Genomic DNA, 18,582 nt, shown 5'->3' on the forward strand with positions numbered 1-18,582 from the left:
AGAGAGAGAGAGAGAGAGAGAGAGAGAGAGAGAGAGAGAGAGAGAGAGAGAGAGAGAAAATTATTGGTTCAAATTCTACCTCGCACACTTACTTGCTTGTGGAAGTTGTTAGGGGGAAGAAAAGTCATGTAATATCTCTCATCTGGGGATAATAACAGCAATTATCTTGCAGGGTTATTATGAGATGCACATGATATAACATACCTAACTACTTTGGAAACTTTAGCAAGGTATATAAAAGCTAACTATTGTTATTTTTTCTTATTATACTTATATGAATATGTGCTATTTTCCCTGTAAAACGATAAACTCTGTGAGGGTATTGGTTGTCCATCTCTTGACGTTGCTAATATTGTTCTGCATACAAAACAGAAATTTAATATTTTGGTTTTTGAATATGCAGTTGAAATATTGTTTTCCTAGCACACATATACAAAAGTCTTTGTTTGTTTATTGAGTGTGGCTCCAAAATTCTATCTGTTTCCAAGAAGGGTAATCATTCCTGCTGGAATATAGATTCATTATTTGCATTTCTGGTAAGGTAACAATTATGAATGAATATGGTAACAGGTACTGTACAAAAGGCCATAAGGTAAAGATGCAATCAAGGAACAGTATTAAGAAGAAAGAAATCAGGAGAAAAATCAGGAAGAGGAGGTACAATTATATTTATGTGTCATGAATACAGGCCACAAGATCAAGGACCAGCTCTATACATTAAGGACATTTATGAATTAGTTTTATTCACCAATTTCAAAGTATTTAATCAAATATAGCTACTCTTTATGTATATGTGGATGATTCATTCATATGAGCTGTTCTTGGGTGATCATTGCTTAGTTACAATGACTTGTTATAGTAATAAAGAAAAACTTGTTGCTGGCATTTTAATGGGCAATCAGTCAACCAATCAATCACCAAGTATTAATTAAATACCTTCTATGTGCCAGGCACTGTGCTAGGATTAGAAATAAATGAAAATTTTCCTTTCTCCTCACAGATTGCATGGTACAAAGGAAAGAGAGTTAAAAACTGAATGCAGAGCAAGAAATTTGCGTTTGTATCTAATATTACCATTACCTATATGTCTCCTTGGGCAAATTACTTCTCTGGGGCTCAGTTTTCTAAGGTATAAAACTAAAGAAGTTGGTAAGGCAATTTGGTAAGTTTTAGACCTATAATCTTATGTTTTCAAAGTTTTATGTTCATTTTATGATGCCTAATAGTGAATTTTTTTTCCTATCCTAGAAACACTATGAGAATCTATATGTAGCATAATCACTCTTAAGTATAGATGTTTAATGAAATCTGTTACAATAAAAAACTCTGTTCCTTGATATTCTGAGACTCCTGTAAATCCTTAAAAATACCCTAACTCAAATATATTACTTTTTATGCTATATATAAAGCAAAATTGGGGCACACTCATGTTTATGATATATGTAAAAATATTACAGACCTTTTCTTGCTTTGCTGTTGCTTGGCAACCAAAGGAATAGAAGGGAGGGGTAAAAATAGGTCACTGTTAAGTGACAGATTTTCTTGGTTACATACTGGGGAAGATCTTGTGAGAATAATAATAGTGATAAATCATAGGAATAGGCTGTGCATTTCTCTGATAGCCGATGTTTTATGAGTATGGCTCTTTATCCCTCTTCAATTTGTTCTGTCTGAGTGTGTTTTTGTTTCTTTTGGAGGAGGTGTTAAATATATCCTATTAAGCCCTATCTCATACCTTTCCCTAGAAGCTAACAGATTTTATAAACTACTGATAGATACTCCTAATTAAAAATGACACATGACACATCATTCATCAAATGCTTAAAGGAGCATCCAATGGAAATGACAGGAGTGACAATTATTCTGAGGCTCCCCAGTGACACTAGGTACCCTCCTTTTGCATATTAATCATAATACAAACTAGATAATTGTATTAAAGTCTATGTTTTTCTTAACAGTTTACAAAACCATCTGGGGCATTTAATTAAGAATGATTTAGCCAATACATTTTGCAGGTGTATTACATTAATTATAAGCACATTTGTTTATGGATGTTATAATTATGCGTGTTTATTTAGAAAGCATAGCTTTGCATGTTCCTGAAATTATTGCCCATTTCTTTTTTCCTACTAAGAATGAAAGACAAAAACATTATGATGATTACTTTTGCTTAATAAAAAGGCAAAATACCCATGAGTAAACTTTCAATAGTAGGATTCAAGGTACTGAAATACATCTTTTTCTGCATACCTTAAAACCAATCTTAGGTCTTAACATTTGTAGAAACTATAATATGCATATGATACTATTACTGAAAATAACTTCCAACTTAATTTATAAGAAAAATGTAAAATCTATACAACCCAAAGTCTTATTTCACTTTCAGTAGTTAATACTTAATAAAATCTAATAAATAATAACATATTTAAACTGCAATAAGATTTTCAGAACCCTTTTTATTATTAATACACTTGTAATATATGTACACAAATCTATCAATCTAACTATATATTCATTAAATATGTATGCATATACATGAATATATAAATATATATGTATAGCATTAGTAGCATATTGACTAGATGTGTAATTTAACAACTTCAAAACATATTATATTAATCGATCAGTGACTTTGTCCAAAGTAGGGAAGTGTGGGGAGGGATACAAGATAAGTAAGATTGAATTCTGGCCCTGAAACAGTCTCCAGTTTAGAAAGAAAAACAGAACAAGTACATAAATAAAATAAAAATTAGACTAAAGTAACTACATAGAATTATGAAGACAATACTTTCTTGAGAGAAGAGAAAAAAGAGGTTTCTTAAGATCATGGGGAGCTTCAGGTATCTTTTTTAATTTTCTTTTTTTACCATCTCACTTTTAAGAGAAATGGGACATAAATATGCATTATATTTTATTTTATCACTTTAGTTCTTTGTATTCAGAGATATTTAATCCAAGGAACATCAAGACTATTGTGTTGGATTCCCATATTATAAAAGATATATACTAGAGCAGAACAAAATTGTCCTTAAAGTCTGGCCTTCCCAGAAAGACAGTTCCCTGACTCTAAATCAGCACAGTGCATAAAATCTAGACTTAGATCCAGAATCCTGTCAATACTCTTATTCAGGATTCTTAATGGCACCCTTCTAAACAACCTAGAAACAGTAAGGAAAATTTTGGCTTTGAAGAAATAGAAGGGGTACGTTAGGGGGAAAAGTGAGAGAATGTATAAAATATAAATTCATTAACATTGCAAAAATGAAAAAAAGAAAAGATAGTTAAATTCAAAGGTTTTTGTTGTCCTTGTCATTCTTATTGTTCCTAGAAAGAACTAAAGATATTATTATCTGAGTCTCAGTTTTTCAGATTAATTGTGATCTAATATCCTCCTTAAATCATCCTCAAAGGTCAAGTTTTATTTATTCTTTTATTCCTTGAGTTCAAGTTTTATGGAGGATTTAGTTTTAACTACTATGAAATCAGGAGTTACAGAAGGTATTAATTATACTTTGGTAGATACAGCTTTTGGGAATCTAGGTGGCGTAGAGGATAGAGCTAAAGAGTTGAATCAGGAAAACATCTTCCTGAATTCAAATCAGACCTCAGACAACTACTAGTTGTGACCCGGAGTGATCACTTAATCCTGTTTGTTTCAGTGCCTTATCCATAAAATAAACTGGAGAAGGAAAAAGCAGAGTATTCCAGTATCTTTGGCAAGAGAACACCAAATGGGGTCACAAGAGGTTGAACATGACTGAAAAATGAAGCAATTGAAATAAAAATGGCTATAGTTGAGGGAAGAGAGAAGTTGATATTAAGCAGACCAATGCAATTTGAACAAACAGTTAATGTTAAAGAATTGAAGTAAAATTTAAAATATAATATCTGGCTTAGAAAGTCATTGAGAGCTAGGCAGATGAATTTAGGTATATGATGAATAAGGAAAGCAAGAGGTAATAATTGGAGATTACAGTGAATAGGAGTAGAATGATAAAAAAATATTTAAGGCAGTAAACAAGCAGTTGCCACAATTCCTGGATAAAGCAATAAAAATTCAGATTTATTTAGTAGTTTATAATTTAATGACAGGTGTTTTTACCTGGTGGCAATGTTGTCAGTCAGGATAGAGAGGAAGGTATTTCTAGTTCACTCCAATTACTAATTCTAATTCAAACCAGTTACTAATCCTGGCTATTCCTCTTTCTCAAAATGGTTTCTCTCTCTTTCTTCTTTTGCTAGACTTTTCTGAAAATCTTCCATTTATACGTAGTTCCTTTCTTCTGAACTAATTAAACACTTTCTAAGTAAGTTTTTATTCTCTAGAAACAAGTCTGAATGGTTGTACTTGTGTGCACATAGGCTCTTAAACAACAACAAAAAAAAATCACTGATCATATACAAACAGAAACCTTTTTTTTCAATCTTTTGATTTTTTAAAGCCCAGAATCAGAGTATAGGGCCAGATACTTGATAAAATGCTGAAATTTTGACTTTCATTTGAATTTTTGAAAAATAAATAAGCTTCTAGCTATTTATTTAGCATAGAATAACAATTTAGTTATCTATAATTGCTAAGTAACTCTTTCTATTAATCATTAAGATTTTAAATGTTTAAGTGTATTTATCGACACACACATTATATATACTTTTGACTTTACCAACTGAACCATAATAAAGAATATAAGAACCAAATTTGTGCAAGGAGGATGGGACAAAAAGAGCCAGAGAATGAGTGGCTGACAGTTGGTGACAGTTGAGATCAGAGGGAATTCTGGGAGGAGAATCCAGAAGAGGAAGGAGGAAGGACTTCTTGTGGAGGCCTGAGAGAGGGAGGAAGAGGACATCTCAGCTCGAATCCAGTCCTGAGGGCTTCCTGAGGATCTTTCTTTGGACATTGAAACCCGGATTCCCTGGTCAAAGGCATCCCATCACTTCTCACACATCAAGATTTCAACCATTGAGTAAGATAAGTTTTTGTGCTCCGTTTTGGGAGCATTCTCTTAGTCTCCTTCCCCCATTACCCAAACGTGCTTAGAGATTCTTTCCAGTCTAAGTTACAATTATAGAAAGGATAGAAATGGAAAGGGGGGAGATGCTTTGGAGTAGGAACGCCGAAGATTCCCTCCTGAGTGAAAGACTTCATAAGAATAGAGAAGAGGGCACCCCAAAATCCCTCTGCCCTTTCCCCCTTTCTCCAATCCCTGAATTGCAAAGAATAAAAGTCATTCATTAGTCAGATAGCATTCCAGAGTGCCTGAGAGACAACCAGGGAGGAGGGAACCACAGCTTGGTCTAGCTGCCTCCATCTTGAAGCCAGACCACCTGCTGTGAAGTTGACTGACATCAGGAGAGGCTTTTGCAAACCCTGCCCTCATTCAGAATTGGATTGTGGTACCCCATACCTCATCATATAGGGAAGGCTCATCCCCATCCAGGTCATCCAGTTTTTGGGTGACACCCCCTCAAAGTCACTCAAAGTATAATTGGTGGGAGGGGAGAGCTGAAAGAGAGTCTCACAGCATAGACTCTCTTTCTCTTTCCCTCTATATCATAACATTGATCAGCTGGCTTTCATTATTATTACAAGGAGGTGGGTCTCTAACTGTTCTTGAGGCCTCAGAATGCTGAGGTTCATTGCTTTAGTGACAAGAGACTGCAATGAATAATTCTTCAGACAGTGGACAATAGAAAGCCTGAAAGGAATTAAAATCAGTATCTTTCTGGAAGCTGAACTATACCTGAGAATAGTGGTGGGAAGAAATGGTTGATTTTAAATAATTAGATAAAGGAAGACTTTAGAAACATGAAGAAGAAAGGAAATAAAGGCAAGGAGCAGTTAAGGAGAGAAGCCATAACTTGGGGAACCTGTCTCAATTTATGTGCTTCTAGTTTTAGATAATATGCTTGTCATTCTTATGTATAAATCCTACCTCTATAGACCTATCACTCTTCCAAATTGGGGCCAAATATGAGACTTGGACACTGCTGTCCTCATTCTTCCTATCAGCTGTCAGTTCTCAGTTGTTTCTCACCTCTCTAGATGTGTCTGATCTGCTGCAACCCTAGAAAATTGAAGGGAGATATTAAGTAACCAAGCTCATTAAAAACAATGAATTACAGCTTTCACACATTTTAATCAACAGACTTCTCCTCAGGAACACAGGATTTCCCCCAACTCTTTTATTTTAATGGGCATTAGGTCAAGTATTTTCCTGGAAATTAAAAGACTTTTATTTTATTGTTTCCAAGGTGTTTTTTAAATAGTCAAAACTGCAGGAAGACTAACAATTGGATAAATGTGGATGTTATTGTTAAATAAAAATAGTGGTTACAGGGGGGTCATTCCAGAAAAAAATTACAAAATTTCCACTGTCAATTTCCACTTTTCCTTCTTGTTCAAGAATTTCTGTGCAATTTTCTCTGATAATTTCTTGTAAAATGCTATCTAAACTTTTTCTCTTATCATGATGTTCTGGTAAACCAATAATTCTTAAGTTATCTCTTCTAGTTCTGTTCTCTAGATCTTTGATTGAATCAATGAGGTGTTTCATATTCTACTCAAATATTTCATGTTTTTTATTTTATTTAATATATTTTTGCTGCCTTGTGAAGTCATTTTCTTCTAGTTGTTGAGTTCTGTTTTTTAAAGACTGAATTTCATCCCTGGCTTTTTGGTCATCCTTCTCTTTCTGGTCCGATTTTCTTTGTAGATCATCTTTTGCCTTCTTTGCTTCATTTTCAAGCTGGCCAATTCTGGCTTTTAATACTTTAATTTCTTGTTTTAGCTCATGTATTTCCTTTTTCAAATTGTCTTCAGCCTCTCTTGATTGTTTTTGAGTTCCTGAAGTTCTTGAATTGAGTTTTAAATTCTTGAGTTAATGGAATTTTGAGATCTTCCAAAGCCTGTGTCCAGTTCACTGGAACTACTTCCTCTTCTTCTATTTCTTTTTCATTTGCTCTCTTTTCACTTCCTTGAAAGAAGCTGTCAATTATCATTTCTCTTTTTCTGTTGCTTGCTCATGTTTTTTCCCTTTCTGGTTCTGCTAATTTGAGCAGATGTATTTCATGATCTTTAATGAAAGATCTTCCCCCAGGGGTAAGTTACTTTTTCTGCCCTTGGAAGACTTCTTGTCTGTCCAATTGTTGGGATTAAATCTGTATGGACTGGATTAGTCTGCCCTGAGGCTAAAACCTCAAAGCCTTGAGGGGAGGGAAAAACAAACAAACAAACAAACAAAAAAACCTTAAAAAAAGGTGGGGTGACAAGAAGGAGCATTTTTTTTTTTTTTTTTTTTTTTTTTTTGCTGAACTGAGCTCTCCAGCAGTGGGGTCCCCCTGCAGTATCCACTGTGTTTGATCTGGTTTTCTTTCCTCTTCAAATTCTGCGTTCTCTATCTCAGTATGAGGAAGCCAAGCTGTCTGGGCTCTGGGGTTTGGCTTTCTCTAAGCCACCATCTTCTGGGTGTTTTTGCTGTGTTTCTCTGGTTTTCTCCTCCAGTCACCTCTCCAGTGTCTGTGTTTGACTCCCTGAGTCCTATGCCAGCAAGGCCCTCTCTCCCAACCGGTGCACCCACCAGCCCTGAGATTTCCCGTGCAACTAGAGACTCTGTACAGCATGTTGGGGAGGTGTCTTGGGATCCTGGGATTCCCCTTCTATGCCCTCAGTCCAGACAGTTCAAGTATTGAAGCCTTTTTCTTGGAGTACCTCTTTAGTTGTGCTGCAGTAGGGTTCCCCCTGCTCTGTCCCATTCTTAGATTCAGTCCTCTTTCTTCTTGAAGCACATTGTTTTCTATCTCCGTGCCTAAGGGTGCAGAGGTTTTAAGATTCGCTCAGTCTATGCCACCATCTTACCAGAACTCCAGTTTGATAGTTAAATAACTTTTAAGAAAACCCACTAAATATAATGTTGCTGTTGAATCACCAATAAAAATATTCTTTTTCAAATTTTATTTTGGATAATAAATTAAAAGTATTGTTTTCAGATGTCTGAAAGTTTTTCTTTAAATTGCATCATCAAGAGTGATCTTCCATAAAAGTGTGCTCAATCCTATCTATAAATAATATTCCAATTTCTAATTTTGCATGTGATTTTGGTTATTTGATTGTTTCACATGCTAATCATTCCCAGTAGAATCTGTGACATATCTATGGCCATTTCAGTGTATCATACTCTCTGAATTTATTCATCTTCAAGAGATTTCTATTTTTAAAATAGATCTTGAGGAAAGGGATTTGTGCTACAATTTTACAAGTACAATCCAACATTCTGTCTTCCCTCTATTTAATTCTGGGTCAAACTCCATGTCAATCTGCAATGTCATTCTAGATAAATCTATTGAAGTACTCAATTGAATTTTCAGGCAACTACATATTATAATCTGGAATAGGCATATTTTTTTTATTCCAATGGTCCTTTTTTCCCCTTATCTGGATTCTTCTGCCATGGCCTTTTTGGGTAGCAATCACTTTCAGTGAAGTGTCTGATGAAACTTGATGAAATCAGTACAAAAATATCTATATAGATGAAATATAGACGATCTCTTTAAAAAAAAAGGAATCGGGGCAGCTGGGTAGCTCAGTGGATTGAGAGTTAGGCCTAGAGACGGGAGGTCCTAGGTTCAAAATCTGGCCTCAAACACTTCCCAGCTGTGTGACCCTGGGCAAGTCACTTGACCCCCACTGCCCACCCTTACCACTCTTCCACCTAGGAGCCAATACACAGAAATTAAGGGTTTAAAAAAAAGAATCACTTTTCTATTTGTACTTTAACTAAATCTGAAAAACTGAAAGATCATTTATAAGTTAAAATGAAAGAATAGATATACCTTGGCAATATAGCTAGTATAGTAGTATTTTTATGTTGATCCAAATCCAGACAGTATTGGTTAAAAAAGAACTATTATATTTACACTATGATACTAAATCTGATACTAAGTATCTGATGAAGTATTATTGGTTTAAAATTATTTTATGAGATAATTTCTGAAGGAGGCAGATAAAAATATTTTGGAGTAAAAATATTTTATCAACAATAAAGGTGTTGCCTCTGTAATAGAATATATTAAGAGGAAAAGAACTTTTTGTTAATTAATTAGATATGTACATTAAAAGAATATGGAAACTGAATAATTTTGGAGATAAAAGGAATTGTAACATAAATATGAGGAATTAAATTTCCTTTGGAAACATATAGGGTAATACCTTACTTATGTGTGATAATTTGTGACTAAAATGTGGTGGTTAAAGTTGGCATAAAAAGATATTTTACGTATTAAATACTTTTTTGAATAATATTTTCAAGGACATAAAATGAGGTGGTGGCACATATTTAGAGCTTTGTGACACAGGGTTACTCATATTCATAAAGCCATGATTTTTTAAGCTTCAAGGTAAAACAAAAACAAAAAAAATCATATTAAGTATTGGATAAAAGGTATGATAAAATCCAGTTTTGTTCTTTTTTATCTTCATTTACAAATCCTGTGAAATCTATCTATAGACCCAGGTTAAGGACACCTGCTCTAAGAGATAGGAGACTGAAACTGAAGAGTGAAAAAAAAATCTGGCAAGTGATTTATGAAATAGCTATAGTTATGACAGTGGAGGCTAGCTTTTTGAGAGCTGTGTAGGAAGAAGTAGCAGCTGGAGCAGTCAACTGACATGATTCTTGATTCATAGAAAAGACACTAAACCTCATTTGACCAGAGTATTATTTCCAGCACACACCCTTCAGTTCACCTTAGAAGTTTATAAAAGTGAAGACTCTTAGAAGTGCCTATTGCAACAAATGCTCTGAATCATTATTGATGAGAGAAATGTAAATCAAAACAACTCTAAGATATTATCTCACAACTAACAGATTGATTAAAAGAATAAAAGAGCAAAATGACAAATATTGGAGGGGATGTGAAACAATGGGAAACCTACATTGTTGTGGAACTGTGATCTAATTAAACAATTTTGGAGAGCAACCTGGAATTAAAATCAGTTATAAAATTGTGTATACTATGCTATATGTGCAGCAATACTTTGACTAGGTTTATATCCTAACATAATCAAGGAAAAAGGAAAATAAACTATACATATTAAAATATTTATAGCAGCCTTTTTGTGGTGGCAAAATACTGAAAACTGAAGGTATGTTGATCAATTGTGGAACAGCTGAACAAATTGTGGAAAATAATTGTAATGGAATACTATATTGTGCCATGTAAAAATGATAAACAAAATAATCACAAAAAATTGAAAATACTGCTGTGATGGGATACAAAATGAAGTAAATAGGAACAGGAGAACATTGTACACAGTAACAACAATAATATATGATGATCTACTATGAATGTGTTAACTATTAAGGCAAAAATTCAGGATAATTCCAAGGGATTTATAATGAAAAAAAGATATCTCTTACCAAAGCAGGAAAAGAAGGAATCTGAATACAGATTGAAACATATCATTCTTTTATTTCCTTCAGGAATTTTTTTCTAGTGTAAGCAATGTCTATTGTTTTACAACATGACAAAAAATATATATTATATAATAATTTGAATACAATATTGTTATGTAGAGATGGATGCATGGAATCCCTGCAAAGATACAGGGATAGCCTCACTCAGAATTCCAGGGGACCCCCCTGGACAACTTTGGTTGAAGGGGCAGTTGAGAGGAGTTGGCAGTTGCTTTGTGGGGGTTGAAGTGAGCAGAAGGGGTTAGCCACAAATTCAAACCCCCAAGTCAAAAGTAGTAAGCAGAGTGTCTGCTCACTTCAACCCCCACAAAGCAACTGCCAACTCCTCTCAAATGCCCCCTCAACCAAAGTTCTCCAGGGGGGTCCCCTGAAATTCTGGGTGAGGCTGTCCCTGTATCTTTGCAGGGATTCCATGAATCCATCTCTACATAACAGTATACAACATATTGCCTGTCTTCTTGGGAAGAAGTGAGAGTTGGAAAGGAGGAGGAAAGCACAAACAATATGATACACTATAACCTAATGTAATGCAAAAATTTTTCATCATCATAATATAATATCATTAGAATATTGTAATAAAAAACCTTAAATACACATGGGGAGATATCAAAGTGCAAAGAAGCAAACAAACAAAAAACACAAAAAGCCTATCACCAATCAAATGAAGACTAAATGATAATAAATATCTCATAAGTCACTGAATGCTAGTATGATACAATATTATTGGGGTTATATCATACATTTTTCTTTCACTAAAAGATCAATAGATATAATTAGTCTCAATTACTTACTTTTGCTATTTTACAGGCCTATTGCAAAAAAGCATGTGTATGTATGCACACATAAACACACACATGTATTTTGAATATACATATATGCATATATGTAGTTTGGTCTTATTTGTTGTGCTAAAAACTTTTATGAATAAAAAGAAATGAAAAGTTCTTGTTGCTTTTAAAGACATTTTTCTGATGCTATGTCGGAAGAGATACTGAGATTTAAACTTGTCACAACATTCTTTTTTTTTTTAACCTTTAACTTCTGTATATTGGCTACTTGGTGGAAGAGTGGTAAGAGTGGGAAATGGGGGTCAAGTGACTTGCCCAGAGTCACACAGCTGGGAAGTGTCTAAGGTCGGATTTGAACCTAGGACCTCCCGTCTCTAGGCCTGGCTCTCAATCCACTGAGCTACCCAGATGCCCCCATGTCACAACATTCTGGTAAATGAAGACCTAGGTAGACTTATTTATCTTGCTTCGAGTTACTTTAAAATTCTTTGCTATCAATGTTGCTTATTACAAATTAATTTGGACAGCATAGTATTCTCACAAGAGAATCAATATTTCTCAGACATAGTCACACCGATATATTTTCTAGGCTCCTAATTTAAAGGGAATTTCTATGCAACTTAAGTGGTAATTCTTTCTCAATGTCATTTTTAATAGAGCTTACAAATGCTATATTGTTGTTTTTTTTAACCCTTGTACTTCGGTGTATTGTCTCATAGGTGGAAGAGTGGTAAGGGTGGGCAATGGGGGTCAAGTGACTTGCCCAGGGTCACACAGTTGGGAAGTGGCTGAGGCCGGGTTTGAACCTAGGACCTCCTGTCTCTAGGCCTGACTCTCACTCCACTGAGCTACCCAGCTGCCCCCTTGCTATATTGTTTTGAATATAGAATAGATTCTCCCAACTGGACTAGAAGATAACACTTAGAGGATCAACTTCATATATTGAAAATATTAGAAATTGATAAAATATATTGAGGCCTACAGTCCATATTCATGAGTTATCTTTAGAATTTGAGATTTTTTTTCCATTCTCATGTTACTCTATGCCAGGTTACAAAGAGTGTGTTCACTGTACCGCATGGACACATAGAATGTTCGAGGACTATATGGCCTATTTTTTTGAATAAGTGGCAATGTAATGATTATTATTTTATTTTATTTGATAAATAAATTTTAAGAAATTCTTATATTCTTTTGCCTTATTTCTAAATTAATAGCTGTTTGTAATCTGTATCATTATCATGAATGGTTGGTTATTATAAATGGAAACATTTTGTTGGAGATTCCAAGGGTAAATTGGTGAATAAAAAGAGTTATTCTCCCAGCATATGTTCATCTCTTGGACTCAGAATTAGAGTTGGTCCTCAGTCCTCTTAGAAGATAAACTTGCTAAGTTTGGGAGCATACTGCTGGAAGAGAAAAAGTTTGGAATTTTATACATTGTTAAAGTTATTTTCAAGTTCTCTCAATGAGAAAGATACACAAAATTACTATCTTCTCTGGTTAAATGAAAAGAAAAAGATAATAAAGAAAGCAAAAGCAAATACTGAGTTATGTATTATACCCTCAACAAGGTTTTAGGAAAAGCATATAAGTGGCTTCTTCCAAAGAGCCATGATATTTAAAAGTCTCACACATTTCAGTTTTATAGACTGTAAATATAGTTTTAGGAAAAGTTCAAATATTTAACTCATTTATCCTGATTTAATGAGGCTATCCATAAAAATCATGACTGAAAGATAATGATGAGCACTTTCTCTATGCACCAATTTATTGTGCTATAATAAATGACAAATAACATAATCACAAAAAACCCACTAGAAATACTTATACGAAGTAATGCAAAGCAAAGTGAGAATAATAACGAAAATCCTGTACACAGTTACAGCTATAAATATGATCATCAATTATGGATAACTTAACTATTGTCAGCAATGCAAGGATCAGGACAACTCCAAGACATTCATGGCAAAAAAGGCTATCCACACCATGAAAGGAACAAAAGGAATATGAATACTAATGGAAACATACCATTCTTCACTTCGTCCATTAATTTCACCTTCTGATGTGTTTTGTTTTACAAGATGAACATAAAAATGTGTATTGTATGATAACACATGTATGATTAATATTTTACTTGTCATCCTGGGGAGGGATGAAAAGGAATAGAGAGAAGATAAAAAAAATTAGGAAAACCATTATCGAAATTGTAACACATAGTTTGGAAAAAAGTTTTGTCTGATGACCAAAAGGCCAATAATTGGAAAAATATATGGATTTTCATTAACAAGGAATCCTTTAAAACAGTCGTGGGCAAACTTTTTAAAGATGGGTCCAAAGGAAAGGAAATGCTCATCTGTCAGTCTGTTTCTAAGGCAACTATTTCGAAGTTTTGTTGTATTGTATTTGTCAGATTAAGAATAATGTCCCCTGGCTGGATAGAATATTTCAGGGGGCCACATCTGGACCACAGGCCATAATTTGCACATCCCTGCTTTAAAATATCCTTAGAGAAGGACAGTGGAATTAGAGATAAGAAGACAATCAGTATGAATATGATCATGTTAAACAACAATATTATGCTAAAGTAACTAAACAGAGTCCTATATTTATATCAGAAGAGGGAAAACTTAATAACTTGAAGAAAGGATGTAATAAATATTAATTGAGGAAAATATAGATCTAATTCATAACTTTATATATGAATGTATTAAGTAGACCAATAAAATTTTTAAAGGGTAAAATAGGAAAAGAAATCAAAACTTAGTACTCTCTTACATGAAAAGCATTTAAAAAACAAAGACATGCTCTAAACTATAACTGAGACAATGAAAAAAATCCCATATATTAATTGAATCTGAAAATGCAAGAGTTATTTACAAAGCATAAACACTAAAAAAAAGAACACAGGAAGGAAATATAGAAAATAAACCAATATCAGTAATAAAATCATGTGCTTCAATTCTAAAGAATTAAAATAAATAGGTGAAAAAATAATCAAGCAATATATATATATGTGCACATATATATATATATATATTTCTAAGTTTTAGATGTCTAACAAAAAGATAAAAAATAATAAAAACACAAAACTGAAAAAAAATTCTGGAGATATTCAAATTAAAATACTAAATTCCATCCTCTAAATGAAATTGTAAAAGAACATAATTATTTCTCAACACCACATGGAACTTTTACAAAAACTGATGATGCAATTAGGGCACAGAGATATTGCAAAGTTAATATTGACAGGCAAAGTGCATGAATTGAGGAAGAAAGGAGGAATGTGGTGTAAGAAGTCTGAATAGGCAGAATATGACAAAATTGTGAAGGTATCTGAATAGTAAACAAATGAAAGGGAGACCCTGATGTTTAATGAATGAAGGGAGGTAAGTTTGACTGAATTTACTAGCCACTGGAAGTCATGATGAAGGTTGTTGTAAACACAGGAAAAAGTGCAAATTCTCAGAAAAGATAGAGATGATTTGCTTCTCTCATTTTGGAGGCAGTTAAAGATGGACTATATAGTGTTAAACTTGGAGACAGGAAGACCACAATTCATAATTTTTCCTCAAATCTTCCTTAGTGGAGGCAAGTCACTTTCCTAAGCCTTATTTTTCTAACATGTTAAATATGTTAAAGTGTAAAAGCACTTATACACGATTATTGTGAAAATCCAATGAAATAAGATGTAAAGTTCTGCAGAGAATTAAATTACATACTAGTAGTATTTGTAATTAGTATTCTCATTATTAATATTGTATCCAATGAGAAGAAAAAAGTCATTTACATTCCTTATAATTAAAGTAAATTGTAAGTTAACACTTATTCTTCATTTATTCCAGTGTCCCCAATTTAAAGGAAAAAAAATATGATAGGGTATATAGTTCAACAAATTTTAAAATGTTAGAGTTAGTTTTAAAATAAGTTAGAATAGTAAGTTATGGTATATAATTGTAATGGAATACTATTGTGCCATAAGAAATGATAAATGAGATCTTTCCAACAATCAAAAAAAAAACAGCATATGAAATGATGCAAAGCAAACTGAGCAGAAGCTAGAGAAAGTTGTACACATTAACAAAAATAATGTATAATGACCTGTATGATTTAACTATTTTCCACATAGCAAGGATCCAATGTAAATCAAAGAGACAATGAAAAAAGACATCCACTTCCATAGAAGAAAAAGGAGTCTGAATGCAGACTGAAACATATGATTCTTCACTTTATTTTCTCAGCAAATTTTTCTCTAGTGTCACTTGTTTCACAACATGAAATTTTCACTTATAAAGGAAGAGAAGTTAGAATCACAATAAACTTTTAAAGAAAAATAAGAGAAATATATAGACACACTAAAATATTATTTGTGGACCTGTGAAATGGAATAATTGTTTCACAAAGTAATTTGGTTTGATGAAAATTATGTGATTAAAATGTTTATGCTTTTTGAAAGAGAGACCCTATTACTGGTCTTATAGGCCCCAAAAAATCATAAATAAAAAAGTGCACATGCTTTCCATACTATTGTTAGTAACTTTTATGATAATAGTTATAATTAGAAGTAAAGTAGATTTACTTTTGTTGTGAAAGTGGATAAACAACTTCTTGTATGGAATGAATGTATAAAAATATTTCTGTGTTTTGAGAAATGCTGAATATGTGATAAATTTCAGAAGAATATATGTACATGTATATAGATGTATTGACATAGAATAAAATAATCTAGTTCCATAATACTTTTTATATGTACCTATAATTTTATTTACTCCCTTTAGATCTTCAAGTACTCAGGATTTAGGAAAGTATTTTATTTATCTAACTTTGAAATATTTTTTTAAATTTCCTGTATAGAATGAATTTTTTTGAATTTGTACCTATAATTTTATTTACTCCCTTTAGATCTTCAAGTACTCAGGATTTAGGAAAGTATTTTATTTATGTAACTTTGAAATATTTTTTTAAATTTCCTGTATAGAATGAATTTTTTTGAATTTGTATTAACCTTCCTAAGAATTTTTCAATAGGACCTCTCATCTCTAGACTTGGCTCTCAATCCACTGAGCACCTTGCTTCTCCTGTGGAAGAAAATTTTAAAAAATAAAAAAAGTGAAAAAAATGTTTTTTTTTTCTGGATCAGGTTCCAACAGTTCTTTTTCTTGAAAGTAGTTATTATTATTATTATTATTATTATTATTATTATTATTATAGTAGTAGTAGTAGTAGTAGTAGTAGTAGTAGTAGTAGTAGTAGTAGTAGTAGTAGTAGTAGTAGTAATAGTCCCTTGGGATTGTTTTCAATTATTATATTGCTAAGAATAGCTAAATTGTTCACAGTTGTTCATTAGACATTCCTGTCACTATACATAATGTTCCTTTCATTATATTTACTGAATTCTACATCAGTTCCAAGATACCTTTCTAGTTTTTTCTGAGCTCCTCATTTGTCATTTCTTATAGCACAATAGCATTTGCATAACAGTGATATATTACAGCTTACTCAGCCATTCCCCAATTAATGAGCATCCCCTCACTTTCCAACATTTTACTCTCACAAAAAGCACTGCTTAAATATTTTTGCACTTATAGGTTTATAAACAAGCATCACATCTCCAGTCAAACTGAGTTCATCCTTTTTTTGAGGAAATAGTTATTTAATAAAATAGATTCATAAGCATTACTGAGGATAATACAAGACCTAAACAGAAAATTCAATGACAAAATATAAGACTCAAGAGAAGCATAGATAGAGAAATAAAGTGAAAATTTAAGGGATTTGTTAATGTTGAACTATTTATATTACCACATGGAAAGATGATAGAGATAACTTATAAAATCTTAATTCTCATTAGAGCAGTTAGAGGAATATATAAAGGCAGAGGGTGTGAGACTAAGCTGTTTAGGAATAAATGCAAAAAAAAATCAAGGCATGGAAAAGAGGATTGCACTGAAAGAAAAGGGAAGAGAGGTAAAATGGATAAATTATATCACCTAAAGAGGTAACAAAAATACTCTTACAGTGGAGAAGAGAATGACAATGGTGATACTTAAAACTTTCCCTCATCACAATTGGCACAGACAACCAGCAAGTAAATCAACTAAAAAATTACTTGAAACAATAACTTTAACAAAGTTGCAGGATACAAAATAAACCTACATAAATCATCAGCATTTCTTCATATTACTAACAAAATCCAACAATAAGAAATAGAAAGAGTTGTTCCATTTAAATTAACTACAGACAAAATAAAATACTTGGGAACCTACTTGCCAAGGGAAAAAAAACAGGGATTATGTAAACACAATTGCAAAGTACTTTTCACAAATAAAATTAGATCTTAACATTTGGAAAAACATCAAATGCTAGTGTGTAGGCCAAGCTAATAGAATAAAAATTATAATTCTCCCTAAATTAATTCACTTATTCAGTGCCATGCCAATAAAATTTCCAAAAATTATTTTCTAGAAATAGAAAAAAATAATAAAATTGAACTGGAAGAACAAAAAACAAATAAAGAATATCAAGAGATTTAATTTAAAAAATTGTGAAGGAAGGTGGCCTAGGAATACTAAAAATCAAGCTGATCTATAAAACCATTAACATTAAAAACAATCTAGTACTGGCTAAGAAATAGAATGATCAATCAATGAAATGCAGTGGTACCTTGACACACGAGTTTAATTCGTTCCACGGCCAAGCATATAAGTCAATTTACTCACTTGTTAAATTGAATTTCCCCATTTAAATGAATGGAAATGCAATTAATCTGTCCCAAACTCAAAAAATATACTAATTTTTGTTTTATATGCTTTTAAATATGAAAATGTACTTTGTAAATAACAAATAAATATATAGATCAGGGGTCAGCAACGTATGGCTCTCGAACCATATCTGGCTCTTTTGAGCACCAGATATGGCTTTTTCTGCAGGAGCCATAAAGTCAATTTTTTTCAGACACTATTACAGGAGTGCACACTGTGAGCACTGTATGACTCTCACAAAATTACATTTTTAAAAAATGTGGCCTTTATGGCTCTCACGGCCAAAAAGGTTGCCTACCCCTGATATAGATAATAAGAAAGAACGTAAAGTTATAAACTTGTTTATGAAATGTTATTTACCTTTATAGTCAGGTGAAGATGTTGGCAGAGAAGGTTTTCATTACATGCACTATCATTTAACATAACTTATTCTCTACACAAGGACATAAATGCAAAATTGACCTTACACACTTACTTATGATATATAACTTTATTGCTAAACTTAATTGCTACTTTTTTATTTTGCTTATCATCATTTTCTTCAATGAATTTTGACTGTTT

This window comes from Gracilinanus agilis, chromosome 6, assembly GCF_016433145.1.
Source record: "Gracilinanus agilis isolate LMUSP501 chromosome 6, AgileGrace, whole genome shotgun sequence".
In the NCBI taxonomy this organism is placed as follows: Eukaryota; Metazoa; Chordata; class Mammalia; order Didelphimorphia; family Didelphidae; genus Gracilinanus; species Gracilinanus agilis.